Raw genomic sequence first — 17,512 nt, 5'->3', positions numbered from 1 at the left:
AGCATAGTTGAAGAATGGGGAATGGGACAGCCTTACCTCCAGCGGGTCTCCTTCAAGGGCAGAGTGTCATTTTAAGACAAATAATTTAAACTTATAAACAATATCAGGGATGATATTAAAAAAGTATACATATTTAAATAAACAAAAAAAAGCAGTAGAGGGTTAAATATTGTATGTCTCATTGGACCACTGATGCTTTAAGGGCTTTTTTAGCATCTGCTGTTTATGCCTGCAATACTAAATTAGTTTAGAATTTACAGGGAACCTCTTTAAAGATACAAAACCAAAGATAAACCAGTCATCCTACTCTTTGATTAATTACTTAGTGGGTCTGTAATCTGGTGGACAAGTCTGTTTAAGTGTCCAAAATAACCCAACCTCACCTCTGATTTGCTAGCAAGTATGGCATTTAGCATAGCATATTTGTGATGTAGATGCTGATCCGAACCCACTGTACATCGATAACGTGACTATACGATGATATTAAAAAAGTATACATATTTAAATAAACAAAAAAAAAGCAGTAGAGGGTTAAATATTGTATGTCTCATTGGACCACTGATGCTTTAAGGGCTTTTTTAGCATCTGCTGTTTATGCCTGCAATACTAAATTAGTTTAGAATTTACAGGGAACCTCTTTAAAGATACAAAACCAAAGATAAACCAGTCATCCTACTCTTTGATTAATTACTTAGTGGGTCTGTAATCTGGTGGACAAGTCTGTTTAAGTGTCCAAAATAACCCAACCTCACCTCTGATTTGCTAGCAAGTATGGCATTTAGCATAGCATATTTGTGATGTAGATGCTGATCCGAACCCACTGTACATCGATAACGTGACTATACGATGATATTAAAAAAGTATACATATTTAAATAAACAAAAAAAAAGCAGTAGAGGGTTAAATATTGTATGTCTCATTGGACCACTGATGCTTTAAGGGCTTTTTTAGCATCTGCTGTTTATGCCTGCAATACTAAATTAGTTTAGAATTTACAGGGAACCTCTTTAAAGATACAAAACCAAAGATAAACCAGTCATCCTACTCTTTGATTAATTACTTAGTGGGTCTGTAATCTGGTGGACAAGTCTGTTTAAGTGTCCAAAATAACCCAACCTCACCTCTGATTTGCTAGCAAGTATGGCATTTAGCATAGCATATTTGTGATGTAGATGCTGATCCGAACCCACTGTACATCGATAACGTGACTATACACAGTTCTCAACTGACCAAGCAGTCCCAAGGACATGGCATTACCACTCCCAGCTGCACCCTGCACACAGATCTCCTGCTCGCAGGACAACAGTCTCAGGCCAGCAGACTGAGAGCGATTGTCACCAGGGTGGGATAACGCCATAGGTAACCTTTTACACACAAAACGGTAGCTGCCACCCCTTGTTTTAATGGAAACATGCACCATTCTCAGCAAATGCTGTGACAAATCAAAAACATAAACAAGGCCTATGATACCACTGACAGGTTTCACTATACATTAACACTCTTCCCTATGACAAGGATACTTTATGTTATTATTTAGAGTGTAGAGATAAGCTTAATCATGTTTAGGATCATCCTTTAATAATGCAGTGCAATTAAAAAATACACAGAGTTACAAGAAAAGACGCATATATAACAGCAGCAAAAAAAGGTAATACAATTAAGAATACTTAACATTCCTGGGTTTTGTAAGTTCTGACAGAGTCCAGATGTATCTGAATGGCTCTATCTCCAAGTAAGGCTTGCAAATATTCTTTCTTGATGTTAAAGGGGAACTCTTCTTGGATGTTACACGCTCTTCTCCTTCTGAGGTTACGAGTTTTGGTGTTATGAGAGTTCTTGATGTTACAAGAGCCTCTTGACTGACTTGCACAGCAGCTTTCTGTCAGTCCTCTAGGGGGTGTCCCTGAGCTGGCCCATAAGCCAATTAGGAAGGACAAGGCAGGGTGAGTCGGGGGGCTAGGTATTTTATAATACTCTCCTCTGCCCCTCCCAAACTGTCAATTCAATTACTATCAACATAGCGTCATAGTCTTAAATCTTACTATCTGATAACCCCTAAATTATTGTGTGTTATGACATTAGCTTCATGTAGACACTAAATTTGGTATGCTTATGGATTATGGGTGGCTCATAAGGGTTAATGTGGCTTGTCAGGCTTCCGACCATCATAAACACACACATGATTAATATGTGTGGATTTCTCTTGACCAGATGCAGCTATTTGTGCGATTTATTTTACAATATAATTCTCCAAATCAGAGTTATGAAAATTAGGTTAGATTAGGACTTGCGTTTTATTGGCACTACAGGTAAGTTAATTTGTTATCAAACTAGGAAATCTCTACATGTGGTTGACTTTTCATTAAAGGTAGCCATAAAAAGGATTTGAGGGTAGGCCTGGCACCTCATTTCGGTTATTAGGGCTAAGAACTATAATGACCACAGACCCAGATAAGCAGATGTGTGTTTTCTTTGGAATGTTGAGATGGCCTAAAAAAATCTAAAGGTGCCCATACACTGCATGATTCTGGTACGAGAATCGCAGGGAAATCCCATGATCGGACGCTAATCTGCAGTGTATGGAAGGCGTGCAACCGTTTCTACTCTATGGTCGCACGTCTTCCGTTGAACAAGCAGGCTGGATAACCCGCCGGGAATCGTACAATTCTCGGCGAGTTAGTGGCCTGCTTGTTCGACAACTGCCGAACGGGCCGGTGTGCGCACGCACACAATGCGCGTTTGCAGTCATCGGAAGCCCGCCCCTCATTGCAGTCATCGCAAGCCCGATGATCACAAATACGATCTGCCTGTCCCAGATGGGCAGATTGTACGTTTTTTTAAGCACTTTACAACCCTCGCAAGACAAAGGTCTTGCGAGGGTTGTAAAGTGTATGGCCACTTTAACCCCTCAGTGTCAGTGCAGCCTGTTGATTTGAACTAAGAGTTTCAGCAAAATATGATGAAAATGGGATGTTCAAACCAATATTCATGGGCTATGATCTCATTAGCATCACAATAATCACTTCTGACCACTGGAAGAGCTTGTCAACTTTACATTTAAATTTTTCACTAATTATTTGATTTAACAATGGGCTTTAATGCTATTCTTGTTCCTAGATACCCAAAATTTTGCACATTTAGGCCCCTAATTAAAATTGATCTAACTCCAGGGTAGGACCTTTAGTATTACTAAATGGTACATAGGAAGCAGCTGGAAATTTAAAGTAGAATATCTCCATATCATTGAACATGTTGCCTTTTTAGTAAGTGTATAAGTAAGCAGTGACTATGTACAAAGTGCAGAAACACATGGCAACTGTTTAAATTTCACTTTGGTTGCATCACAAGGAAAAACAAAAATAGGTTAGATTTGACGCAATTTACACATTGCCTTTCTGCTTTATTACTTAGTGTTATTACTTCATGTAGTTCAACTTTTGCAAATAAATCTGAGAAATCCACTCTATATGTTTATGTGTTCCTATTCACACAGCAAAGCGTACAATAATTAAAAAAAGATATATATTTCTTACTTTTTAGATGTGTCTGTGTAGCCGGCCTTTGGAGCTTCTCTGCAAAGTGACAGGAACATCTGGCTGTCCCCATAGAAAGATGTTCTCTTTCTCTCTGCATCTCCCCCACCCACTGGTGCCGGGCTCCGCTTTGTTTGGTGTGAGCCCGGGACCACATGGTGGCTCTCTGACAGGGGACCGGAGGGAGATCAGTACACGATCTCCCTCCGGTCCCCTCTCCGGTGTCAGAATGCGGAAGTGATTCTTAGCCCCCTATGTGATAACAATAAAATTACGTGAAAAACAAAAAAAAGGAAAAAAATTTAAGTTGCAAAAAAAATTAGTCACACATGAAAACGAATTTTTAAAACACAATTTTTTTTAAAAAGTCCCTACCCATACATGCATGCATGTAATCATGTGTTGGGTGCGCATACGTGCGAAAACGACGGTTGCACCTATTATGCCATACATGTTACATATCGCCATGAACGTTGGAGTGAGAGCAATAATTCTAGGGCCATCAGTCACTGATAACACTAAACTGATGAGCTGTAAAAGTGTTTGAAATGTTTCCTATGGGAAATTTTGACTTTTTTTGCGGCTTCACGGGTGAATGCAATTTTAAGGCTTGACATGTTTGGTATCTATTTACCCGATATGAATCTGTCTTTTATATTTTACCAAAAAATTGGGTAATAATAAGTTTGAAGGCTGGCCGAAGGCGGGTCACGAACGTCATGTCTACTTCCGGGTTTGTGACGTCACCTACGAGCTCTCCACGAGACAGAGGGTTTTGCGATAGCCGAGCTCTCCCACTTCACCCACGAGTGCTTTCAGGGGATTTACGATCGGATCTTGTGGCATCTGTTTGTGGAGCTGTGTGTGGGAAGGTAAGGCAGGGAGGGAGGGTTCTTGGGGGGAGGGGGTGTTGCATACTTTTCACCGGTTATTTTTGGGCATGTCTTGCATCAGTTCATACAGTACATGCTTATCGTAGTTGGTATTTCTCTCACATCGGTTAGCTGATTACGTTACGAAAAAAAAAATTGATTGAAAAAAATAATAAAAGTAAATAAATAATAAAACAATGATACAAACGTACACGGAAGTTTAGGTGGATAGACAACTTAGCAGTGGGGACATACATACATACATGCATACTTTCGTCAGAGGGTGTGTTTAGGTGGATAGACAACTTAGCAGTGGGGACATACATACATACATGCATACTTTCGTCAGAGGGTGTGTTTAGGTGGATAGACAACTTAGCAGTGGGGACATACATACATACATGCATACTTTCGTCAGAGGGTGTGTTCATTAACTGCACAGATGCAGCCACGCTCAGTCATGGGGGGCATGCGTCTGTTGTCTCGTATTTCTCAGACTTGTTACATACGCCATACGGTCAGTTTTCCACAATTCCTATTCTTATACATTACATGCCACGCCTGCAGGTACGTTAGCCCGCAGTATTCGTTTATAATTGATCTGTCACGTCGCAGATTCAAACTCGGGCTCGTTTTCTCATACGTCAGTGGAAACGACAAACACACTTTGGTGGTTCTCAAGACCAAGGACCCCAGGCTTAGTCGGAAGCTTTCGCTGGCTGAATTCGTGCTGGCTTTCAGTCTTTTCAGGGATGTGTTGTGTTCCGCCAGCCCCCACAGGAGAGAAGAACTTGACACTTACCTTTTATAGGGTGGTGGATCTGGCGCATAAGTATGGGGGTTCGGCATTTTATGACTATCACAGGTCCTTCTCGGTCAAGGCGGCAACCATTTGGGCCCAGTTTCAGGTAGTTGCAAACTGGAGCATCTTTGACATGGAGCTGTTTTGCAGGCATTTCGCTAGTCTGAAATCGCCGGTGTGTGCGACATGTCAGTCTACTGCCCACACTACCGCTTGGTGTCCATTGGCTGACCTGACTTCTGTTCCCAGTACATCCAGGGGTCACAGCACCCCGGGTTCTAGTCAGCAGGCAGTGCAGTACGATAAACTGGGTAGACCGATTCATTTTTTGGGGAAAGCACAGCTTTGCAATAACTTCAATTACTCAGCTTGCAACTACAGTCAGTGCAGGTTATTGCACGTCTGTGCCACTTGTTTTCGGGCACATCCTGTTGCGGCTTGTACTTTGAAGTCCTCGGCATGACTGAGCCGGGTGGACGTGGAGCACTTAGACTGGCTACTGCGGTTTCACCCGGTTCAACCGTTCCGAGCATTCCTGGTGGAGGGTTTTTCCCGGGGATTTCACACTGGGCTCATTACCTTGCCGCAGCAGACGTTTGAATGTCCGAATCTACAGTCTGCTTTCAAACATGCAGGTTTAGTGGACGAGCTTTTGGGGAGTGAGTTGGAGAAGGGCTTTGTCATAGGTCCTTTTGAGTCCCCTCCTTTTCACACATGGAGGGTGAGCCCGGTGGGGGTGGTGCAAGGGAAGTACTCGAATAAATTTCGTTTGATTTATGATTTGTCCGCTCCTCATTCTTCTCATGTACCAAGTCTCAATTCACTGATTCCGTCAGAGGAATTCTCTCTGAAATATGCTTCAGTGGATCAGGCTATCCAGGTCATTCTTCAGACAGGTAGAGGTTCTTGGCTGTCCAAAGCGGATATTTCTGATGCGTTCAAATTACTTCCCATCAGACCATCTCTCTGGCAATGGCATGGCATCAAGTGGAGAGATGCGTATTATTTTGCCAACAAATTGACTTTTGGTGCCAAAAGTAGCCCCAGTCTTTTTGACAAGTTTGCTGGAGGTTCGGGGTTGCCAGAATATCATTCATTACCTTGACGATTTTCTGTTGATTGAAAACCCTTCACAGGTGCCATTGATTTACAAGTTCTTTTGCAGGTTTTCAAGCGATTAAACATTCCGGTTGCGGATCACAAGATAGGTGGGCCTGCAGAAGTGATCACATTTTTGGGGATCTCCTTAAATTCGCGTGAGATGTCTGCTAGTCTGCCCCAAGAGAAGCTCGACAGGATCAAATTGGGTATTCATTCCTTGGTTATTTCCCAGGTTTGTACTAAGAGGGAGTTACAATCCCTTTTGGGCATGTTAAATTTTGCCATGAGGATCATTCCTCAGGGTAGGTCGTTTATTTCCAGATTGTTGGTCCTATTACAGGAAACTCACGATTTGGACGCATCAGTTCATCTAAGTGCCAACGTCCGGGCAGATCTGTTCATGTGGGACAGATTTCTGAGCGGGTGGAATGGCATTTCGATGTTTGTTCCTAGGGCCACGGTCAATTCTCCACACGTGTTTTCAGATGCGGTGGCCTCGGTAGGTTTCGCTGCCATTTTTGGCTCACATTGGTTGGCCGGCTTATGGCCCACGGAGGTACTACAGATGTCTGGTTTTTCTCAGACTTCGGCATTGTTTGAGATCTATCCTATCGTAGCAGCTGCGGTAGTTTGGGGGCAAAGGTGGTCGGGTCACACGGTGGTTTTCCACACTGACAATATGGCGACTGCAGAGATCATCAACAAGGGTAGATCCAAATCTTTACTCATCATGTCTTTCATGCGCAGATTGACCTGGATAGCTCTGGAGCAGGGGTTTCTCTTTAGTGGTTTGTTTGTGGAAGGGGTGAGAAACGTTTCGGCCGATGCTTTATCTCGTTTTGATTTTTCAAGTTTTTTCTTACAGAATCCAGGGGTGGATACAGTGGGCACCCCAGTACCGGACTGGCGGTTGCTGGTATTGGACTAGAATCTCTAATGGTGGTCTCCAGTTCTCTCATTACAAGATCTTTGTCTAGCAGTACTTTGAGAGCGTACCACAGAGCGTGGGAGGTTTTTTCCGAGTTTCGGGTGACTTGTCCTAGGGGTAATGCCGGTCAGGTCCAATACATGGTGGCCTTCGTGTTTTATTGTCACTCAGTTATGGCCCTATCTCACAACACGATCAGGCAGTATTTGGCGGGGGTGCAGCATATTTTGGCACTTCAGGATCCGGATAGACCTTCCATATTTGCTGCCCACCCTATCAAGGCCATCCTCAGGGGTATCCAGAAGAGTCAGGCCACGGTCAAGTTGATCCGTCGGCCTATCACGGGGGACATCTTTTGCAGACTGTCGGAGGTTCTTTCGCTTTCACCTTTCGGGGGTTCTTCCCAGTCTGGTGCTCAAGTCAGCCATGTATTTAGCGTTCTATGGGTTTTTGAGGCCTGGGGAGGTAACCCAGGCTAGACAGGGGGCGGTGGTTCCTCACGACAAAACCCGGCAGGTGGGTCCCGGGCACTTAGTCAAATTCTTCCAAACTGGGAACGCTTGGTGTCCAGTGACAGTTCTTGACGATCTCTTTTTGGCTCTTAGTCGCCACAAGTCAAAAGACCCCTTACTCCCGTTCCCCATCAGGCCACTTTCGTCTAGCCAATTCGTGAAACACATTCGCATCCTGTTGGCTAACATGGGTTTGAATCCAGCACAGTTTTCCGGGCATTCATTCCGCATTGGAGCAGCGTCCGCTGCATCCAAGCAGGGGGTCCCGGCACACATCATCAAACACCCTGGTCGCTGGAGTTCGGGCTGCTTTTTCCGATATATTTCGGAGCCACAGGCAGAGCTGGCACGAGCTTTCGGCAAGTTGGTGGATTAGCAGGTTAGGGCATAGTTCCTACCCTTCTCAGTTGGTTTTTGCCCCCTTTTAGGCATACTGACCTGAGAAGGCCAAGGCACACCACAGGCCATGGGGGGCGGGGGTGGCACTGTATCACTTACTTGATAAGGCTCGGACCACATGTTTGAAGGCTGGCCGAAGGCTAGCCTGGATTTGTGGGAGGAGCCTGTGCCTTTAATCTGGGAACACAAATGTATTATAACATAATGTAAAAAAAACCTTTGTTTTTAAAAAAATTCAGTAATTTTTCCTTAATAGAGTAAAAAGTAAAACTCCCAGTGGTGATTAAATACCAGCAAAATAAAGCTCTATCTGTCCCCAAAAAAGGTATAAAATTAATTTCAGTACAGAGTTGCATGACAGAATAAATGTCAGTCAAAGTACTGCAGCGCTAAATACTAAGAAATGGCCTGGCCAGGAAGGGGGTGTAAACACCTGGTCAGCAAGTGGTTAGTTTACTTATACCTGCATTTATGTTTGTCAATTTCTAATGCTATGTTTCTATTTGCCATTGCTTTATCTCTAATTGTATTCTTAGTCTTACACATTCCTTATTGCTTTTACAAGAATGTTGTATCAGACATTCTTATTTCTATAAACTGTGGGTTTTGTCACAATTTATCAACATCTAGCATGCCACAGAAAACCTTTATTTTATAAGTCAGGCACAGTGGGGGAGATTTATAAAGAAGTAAATGTTTTACTTAGCCAAGTGAACCTGAGTTAATTTGGAACCCCAGTCATGTAAAGATGAATTAAACAGAAAAAAAGAGTAATAGAATTAATAAAGGTGTATTTGCACATGAGTGGATTATTAAAGTGAATACAGTTTCACTGAACTAAGTAAAGAGTGTACTGCTTTAGTAAGTCAGGACCATTGTGACATGTCCTTCCTACTCTATGCCTCATTATAATCACATAATAGTCCAGTTTTATAAAGGAAGCAGTGAAAGTTTGGTGTTTTGCATGTATTTGATGAAGAAAGTTTCAAAGGATTTTTCCTTTAGTTTGAACATATTGTTCAAATGCCAAAGTCACAAAAGAATTCCATTTATAACTTCAATCAGAATTTAATGTACAGAAGATTGTGGTAGTCACGTTTGCCTTGTCGCAATTTTGTAGAACCAAATGAGTAGGTGATAAAACGCTTCTTTGTATGAATACATATCTGAAGATATAACCTTTTTTCATGTTTAGCAGTTCTTGTCTAGAAATCATCTTTATTAAGATCAGAGAGATTTGAATGGTCTGGGAAACATGAGGAATGATAATAGCTAAAACATAGTGATTAGGATTCCAAAAATAATGCTTTATCTTATATGAATGTACTTTCAAAAAGAGGAATATTTCCTAAAGAAGTTTACCAATATTAGTTTATCTGAAACATTTTCAATTTAGCCTCATCAGTACCTTCACAAAGACAGATGATGCCTAAAAGAAGATACAAGTTAGGGGTAATATTTTATTTTTCTAAAGATTGTTTACAATATACAGCACTCTGAAGGGCAGAGAAGGAAGTTGTCTAATGCAATTGATTACAGTACATAGAATACAGGCAAAAGACTTTTATAACAAAACATGTATCCTTTTTTTATTTTGTAAATAACATCTTCTTCAATATGATAATTTTTTGTAACATCACCAGTGAACAAAAGAAACAATATACAGAAACATTGTGGAATCAGAAACAGCTAAATACACATGTAAAAAAAACATATACTGTATGTGAATAGTTTTACCTGGTAAAGAATTTTTAATCACAAAACTGTCCAAACAGTATTGCAAACACCTAGCCAGGTCCTAGAGCACTCTAAAGCAGGACTTCTTAAACTTTTTCCACTCGTGACCCCTTTTCATCCAAGGAAATTTTTACGTGACCCCAGGTATATAGAAAAGGTATATAAATCAAACATTTACTGGTAATAAAGAAAAATTTGTGTCAGACTGCTTGCATGACAGCATAGTGCCTACAGTTAGGGCTAGTTCACATCATCATCAGTGCGTTGTGGCCGGAACACACTGGATCGCATTGCGGCTGGCTCAATTTGTTGTGGGGCGGGATGGGGCGTGGCGGTGCAGTGAATGGCACCTCAGCCATGCCCTCTGGCCACAATGCGATCGCCCGCACGGGAACGCATGGCACATCCATTCCTGCATTCCGGTCTGGTCCGGTCAGAAAAAAATAGTGCTTGCAGCCTTTTTACTGACCGGACCTCAGGCATTGATGTGCCTTGCGTTCCCGTGCGGCCAACCACATTGTGGCCAGGGGTGTGGGTGCGGTGCCATTCCCTTCACTGCCGCGCCCCACAACAAATTGAGCCGGCCGCAATGCGATCCAGTTTGTTCTGGCCGCAATTGGGCCGGAACGCACTGAGGATGGTGTGAACTAGCCCTTAAGGGCCCATTCACACCAATTGACTTCAATGCACCGCCACGGCCCCTCCCACCCCAGAACGAAGGGGGAAGTTTAGTGAGCAATTGCTGTGCGTTCCAGCAGCTGCCACTCTAGAACGCACCGCAATTGATTTGAATGGGCCCTAAGGATTCGTCCAGCAGGCAAAAGAAATGTAACACTTTCCAGTCTGTGTCCCCCACAAAATAAAAGTATAAAACTTCCATATAGTTATTAACACTCACAGAGTTCACGGTACCCCCCTCCCCCCGGTGTTAAACTCATCTCCTCCCTAATTCTCTGCAGCTTTCAACCGCCAGCACTTCCAGGTAATGCGGACAGTCAGCTAAGATGCGGGCTGTGTGGTGTCTTAGGGATTGTTCACATCAACGGCGGTGTGTTCAGAGTCGCACACTAAACTCTGCCCTTCTTTCTAGGGCGGGAGGGGGCAGTGCATTGAAGTGAATTGCACCACAGCCATGCTCCCCCACAGTGCAATCGGACGGGTGGCAAAACATTGCCTGCGTTCCAGTCCAGTGCCAACGCAAGCGCCATTTTTTTGTGTTGGCACTGGACCGGAACGCAGGCAATGTTTTGTTACCCATCCAATCGCATCCAGAAATCCAGCATTTGTGTGGGCAGTGAGATGATTAGAGTAATTGTGATTAATAGTATATATACTTTTTATAATAAGCTTGTGTCTGTTTTACTTAGGGCTTGTTTACACCAATTGCGGTGTGTTCCAGAGCGGTAGCTGCTGGAACGCACCGCAATCGTTTACTAAAACGTCCCCCTGCATTATGGGGCGGGAGAGGACGTGGCAGTGCATTGAAGTCAGTGGCACCGCATCCAAGCCCCCCTGCCCACAGTGCGATCGGACGGGTGGCAAAACATTGCCTGCATTTTGTTCCACTGCAAACGCAAAAAAATAGAGCATGCAGCATTTTCTGTGTTTGCAGTAGAACAGAACGCAGGCAATGTTTTGCCACCCCATCCGATAGCACTGCGGGCAGGGGGGCGTGGCTGCGGTGCCACTGACTTCCAGAACGCAGGGGGAAGTTTTGTGAGCGATTGTGGTGCGTTCCAGCAGCTACCACTCTGGAACGCACCGCAATTGGTGTGAACAAGCCCTTACACACACACACGTAACAGTGAAGATTTTAGAGCAGCATCTACACACACACACACACGTAACAGTGAAGATTTTAGAGCAGCATCTACACACACACACACACGTAACAGTGAAGATTTTAGAGCAGCATCTACACACACACACGTAACAGTGAAGATTTTAGAGCAGCATCTACACACACACACACACACACGTAACAGTGAAGATTTTAGAGCAGCACACACACACACAGAACAGTGAAGATTTTAGAGCAGCACACACACACACACACACAGTAACAGTGAAGATTTTAGAGCAACACACACACACACAGTAGCAGTGAAGATTTTAGAGCAACACACACACACACACACGTAACAGTGAAGATTTTAGAGCAGCATCTACACACACTTTGCCTCCTCCTCCCCAGCATAGGTCGTGTGACTCTCTCCTCTGCACTCCCACACAACATAGTTAGGTGTGAGTCTCTGCCTCCCCCAATGTTGGTCAGTCTGTCTATCTATCACCAACCCCCTGGAATGTCTGCTGGAAAACTTACCTTTCACACTCCAGCACCTCCGCTCCAGCCTTGAAGCTTCTGCCGTGTGAATAGAAGCTCCGCCCCCTAAACAGAAACCTTCCTGCACGTACTCAGCTAGGTAGCTACCAAGTGCAGGGAGGAGGAGGGGGGGTGCGGGACATACAGTACACACAGTAAACGACACACATTACTATAACAAACAAAAAAACTTTCTTGGAGCCCGGACATTCCAGGCTGCATGGGCCCCTCACTCAAGTACCTGCTGAAACCCTCTGATGGCTGCGGAATTTCGATTGCGACCCCCCCCCACTCACTTGCGCGACCCCGCATGGGGTCGCGACCCACAGATTAAGAAGGTCTGCTCTAAAGAATACACTGCAGCTAAGCAGTATTGCTTTGTCCAGGAACCTACCCAGATTGTGTTTGGACAATAAATGGGCAGCAGCACATTGATGAGGTCATCCCTGTGCTCTTCTCTTCTACAAGTATGTACCCTGTATTAGACTGACATCATTGTTCAAATCATTAGATCTTGACTAGTTAATAGTGCAGGTTCTCTCTCTTCCATTGTTACTGTGCAGGGATTATAGCAGGTTAATACTAAAAGTATAAATTAATTTAATGATTTGAATTAATACATAACTGGATAAAATGGTTGTATTATATCTTCCCAGAGGTCATATCAAGAAAAGGATCAATTCCTATAGGTTTCTCTAATGTCCAGCACTTTGAGACTATTCAAACTAGTCTGATCACTCTGCAAGTTCTCCTTTGAGTAATGTGTTTTATTAGGTGTGAAAACAGAGTTTATTCAGTTCCCATCCATAGTTCAGACCAATTATAGTAAAAAGTGTGGAATAATACTTTTTTTAATTATTATTTTTCATAGGATGTATCACCCTATATGTTTTTTTTAAACAAAGTATAACTAGCCCACCTGAGTTACTTTGATATAGAAAGCTGTTACAAAATATGCCCAGCAGCGCAAGACTGTTAAATGTGTTCTGGTAATAAAGGCATCAATGGCCAGAGACGTTAAGAGGTTGAACCAACATATCCAGTGTGCTTCTTCAGAGCTTCTTCTTACCCTCATTACTAAAAGACCATACACTTAGGGAACTGGTGCCAAAGCATCTATAAGTGAGAAGACATACAGACAGGAAACTATTTCTTGGCAACTATGGTGCATAGTCTCTGCTGTATGTGAATAACTTGCAATGTGTCCTAAACTCTCTTTACTAGCAGGAAAAAATTGGGAAATGCTGGGGGTATGTTTCTGATACTTATTAGAACTGAAGAAGCTGCTTGGATAAGCTGTAAAATGTTGTCAAGACATTAGAACAAGTCCAGTGTAAAGCCCAATTTTGGGATGCTTTTAATTGTACCCATGCAGTGTGGTCCCCTTTGCACTGCATGGGTTAAATGCTTGTTTGGCTAGGGTGGAAAGGAATAAGTACATTTACTTTACCTTATTAGTCACTCCCATAGGCTTCCTCTTCTTTGTGCATCCGGTTTCCTGAAGCTGCTTCTCTTTGCTGCCCAAGCGGTCAAAACTCTTTCATGTCACAATGTACATATGGGAGAAAAACAAGGGCCCATCCACAACCTGGATCATCTGACAGCAGATGAGAGTGCTAGCTGCTTCTGTGGAATCAAGGAATAAGGTAAGTATTTGTACATATTCCTTCCCCGCCACACAAATAATTAACCCATACAGTGCAGTGGGGCCCCACTGTATATGTACATATAAAGGTAGTCCAGAGTTGGGCTTTAATGTTTGCATGTATTTAATAAATAAAGTTTCAATGGCTCTTTCCTTTAGTTTGAACAGATTGTTCAAATATAACATTCACAAAATAATTCCATTTGTAGCTTTAATTCCATTGTGCCACTGGCTCAAATAATCCCTTATGGAATCCCATATTTAGAAAAAATGCTTTTTGCTTTTATAAAATAATACTCCACCTTTGTGACTGTGTTTAAGGTTATGTTATGTTAAAACCATATTTAAGGTGTTACATGAAATATGGTTGTATTATTGTATATTTTGATTTGGTGGCTCATTGCCTCCAAATCCGACACAGCAGAAAAATGTGTTTTCTTTGATGAAATGAATGGAAATGTTTTCCGTTTCCTTTCGTTTAGTCAGAAAACAAATTTGTATGCTGTGCACATGTCTAGCCGGTATACAAACATTCACCAATCAGCTGATCGGTGAGTGTTTGTAAATAAATGAACATAGTGTGCTTCCTATGTCCCAGTTATGAATGAATGGGAAGTAACCTACATAACTTTCCATTCATGATTGTGGACATACTAAGTACACTATATTCACAATGTATGAATGAACAAGAACACTCAGTATAGGGCTTCCTGTTCATTTATAAAAGAGCCTGCAGAAAAAGAGATTGAGGAATCTGTGTCCTCAATCTCTTTTTCTATTTCTAAAAGGAAATATCAGGGGGTTTAGACCCATGATATTTCCCTAGAGCCTCCTTAGAAAAAAAAAGTCAGTTTCGGTTTCAGCCTGACCAAACTTTTTTTGGTATTAAAATTAAATTTCCAGTTCACTTGTCTCCCTTGAATGTCTTGGAAACCCAGTCAGCCTTCAGGGCACTGATAATCTTTGTCCATCAACTTTGCAATGAAACTGTACATCTACATATGGACAACAAATTGGCAGTGGCCTATGTACAGAGACAAGGGGGCACCAGCAGCAGGCCCATGATGAGAGAAGTAGAGCCCATCATGTCTTGGGCCCAAAAGCATCTACGGAACCTAGAAGCAACCTATCTTCCAGGGCACCAGAACACCTTGGCTGACTTTCTCAGTTACTTTCACCAGTGGTGTATATAGGTGTTGTGCTGCCCTGGGCAAGACTACAGTCTGGGTGCCCCCAATCTAAATTTTCCCTACCCCTTCCTGTATAAGACATTTTGTGTAACCTGTCAGTCGCTGGATACAGTGTGCATGCTGTGTCCAGCTTCTGAGAGGTTGCATTAGTAGTGTAGCAGGGAAGCTGGGGTCTCAGGTGGGCTGTACAGGATCTCTTGTGACCCCGCATAGCCCACCTGAGACCTTGTGGAGCCCACCACAGACCCCACATAGCCCACCACTGACTCTTAGTGACGCACTGGACTCTGCACTGAGTGACGCACTGGGCTCTGCACCTAGTGACGCACTGGGCTCTGCACTTAGTAGCATACTGGGCTCTGCACTAAGTGACGCGCTGGACTCTGCACTTTGTGACGCACTGGGTTTTGCACTTAGTCACGGGCTGGGCTCTTTACTTAGTGACGTACTGGACTCTGCACTTAGTGATGTACTGGGCTCTGGAACTAGCAAAACAGTGGACTTAGAAGTAAAACAGAAGACCACTCAGGGAATACTGAGAATACATGCCCCCCCCCCAAGCCCTGCTACCTGCTTGTCGCTCTGTCTCCTCAGTAGGTGTAGCCTGGCCACTGGTCAGATGCTTCGCCTCCAGCAGAGCCCGCACTGGAAGAAGGCAGGATAGCAGCGGCCGTGAATGTAAAAGTGCCTCTAGTTGTACAAACTGACAGCCCCGGAGCCTCCTGTCTTGCCTTCCTGCTCTCCAATCCAGTTTGCCCTTGTCAGTGGGCCCTGGGACGGCCGGGCCGCATCTCACGCCGCCCCAGCCCCACCTCCGGTCCCGCCTCGGCCCCACCTCCACCCCTCCTTCTTCTCCTCCACCCAGCAGCTCTCGCGGGTAAATTAGGTGGCCACAAGACCCAACGAGCGGCCGCTTAATTTGCCTGATTAGGCAGCTTGGTTCCCCGCAATGATGTGTGGGCGGCAATCTGCCGCCCCCTGTAACGTGCCACCTTAGGAAAACGCCTTGTTTGCTTTGCAGTGAACAAACACAAGTGGTCCCTGTATCCAGAAGTCTATGCACACCTCACCAGATGGCGTGGTGATTGAGAGGCACAAACTTTCAAACTTAGGCTGCTCGGAAGGTGTTATAGAGACCCTCTTACAAATAAGAAGGGATTCTACCAAGCAAACCTACCAAAGAGTCTGGCACAAATTTATATTAATGGCTCAGGAGGAAGGCATTGATCCAGCTAATCCAGACATTACAAATGTACTGGACTTTCTGCAGCAAGGACTAGACTTTGGCTTTAGCTGGAACACTCTCAAAGTGCATGTTTCGACCATTACCTTACTGATGGGCACAAGATGATCCTTCAAACCTCTAAACATTTACTTCTTGAAGTCTTGTCTAAAATTCAAGCCTCCAGTAGAAGCGCTGTTCCCTCAATGGGATTTCTCTATCGTCATTGCAGCACTGTCAGAACCCCCATTTCATCCTAATGCTGATTCTTCACTATGGAGCCTTACCTTAAAACTAACCTTTTTAGTGCCCATAACATCAGCTAAGAGTGATTCAGAAATCCATGCCTTAGCCTTTAAAGAACCTCACTGTGTCATGCCAAAGGTGTCCGCTCTATTTCATTTAGATTCATTTAGATCAATAACTCGTTCTTCCAAGACAACGGCCTACCACACCCGCTGTATATTGCAGGTGCACTCAAGTCCTATATTTCGTCCAAAAGCTCCTTCCGGTCTGCAGACAAACTCTTTGTGATCCCAAAGTGATTGTGATGGGGTGAGGAAAGGTCAAGTGGCCTCCACAAGGACTATCACATTATGGCTGTTTAAAGTCATCAAGAAGGCCTACACCATCAGTGATCTTCCACCTCTGCAAAAAGTGTGGTCTCATTCTACCAGTGAGATAGCAACATCATGTGCAGCCTTTTCCAGAGTCTCCCTGGAAACTGTCTGCAAGGCATCTACCTGGTCTTCAAATCATATGTTTTTGACCGACTATAGAGTTGATCCAGAAATTTTGATGACCTTAGCATTCGGGGAAAAAAGTGATTATTTCTAGGTTATGGTTATCTTGATACTATTTCTCTGCATGAAACAGTTTTCCCCACCCTTAATTGTTTGGTGATTATTATTTCCAATTGTGTCCTGCCGTAGTGCCCCAGGAAAATTGAACATTGTATACTTACCTATCTGTAATCTTCCTTTCCTGGTGCATCCACAACAGCATACATCCCCCGCATACATCCCCCACCCAAACTGAATTATATGAATATACTTGATATCTGTGACAACGGGGCTCACGATAATGACTAGAATGGTCTCCAGCATTCATGGGAAAACATTTTTTTGAGTGCCTTTCCTATGGGGGTTAGAGGGCGGACCTTAGGCGATTGTGTGCTGCCGTGGTTTCACCAGGAAAGGAAGATTACGGATAGGTAAGTATACAAACTTCCATTATAAAGCATGCACA

At 43.6% G+C, this 17,512-nt stretch overlaps 1 protein-coding gene across 1 annotated transcript in view; it reads left to right on the top strand.

Annotated features, from left to right (window-relative positions):
• Window positions 1-17,512, top strand: part of CSMD1 (CUB and Sushi multiple domains 1) — an 880,549-nt gene that overhangs the window by 690,131 nt on the left and 172,906 nt on the right. The window lies entirely within an intron of this gene.

The sequence above is a fragment of the Nanorana parkeri genome, unplaced genomic scaffold (genome assembly GCF_000935625.1).
Source record: "Nanorana parkeri isolate BGI_ZX_2015 unplaced genomic scaffold, ASM93562v1 scaffold586, whole genome shotgun sequence".
Classification (NCBI taxonomy): Eukaryota; Metazoa; Chordata; class Amphibia; order Anura; family Dicroglossidae; genus Nanorana; species Nanorana parkeri.
Note: the sequence above shows the minus strand (reverse complement) of the source record. Positions and strands in the feature narration are given on the sequence as shown.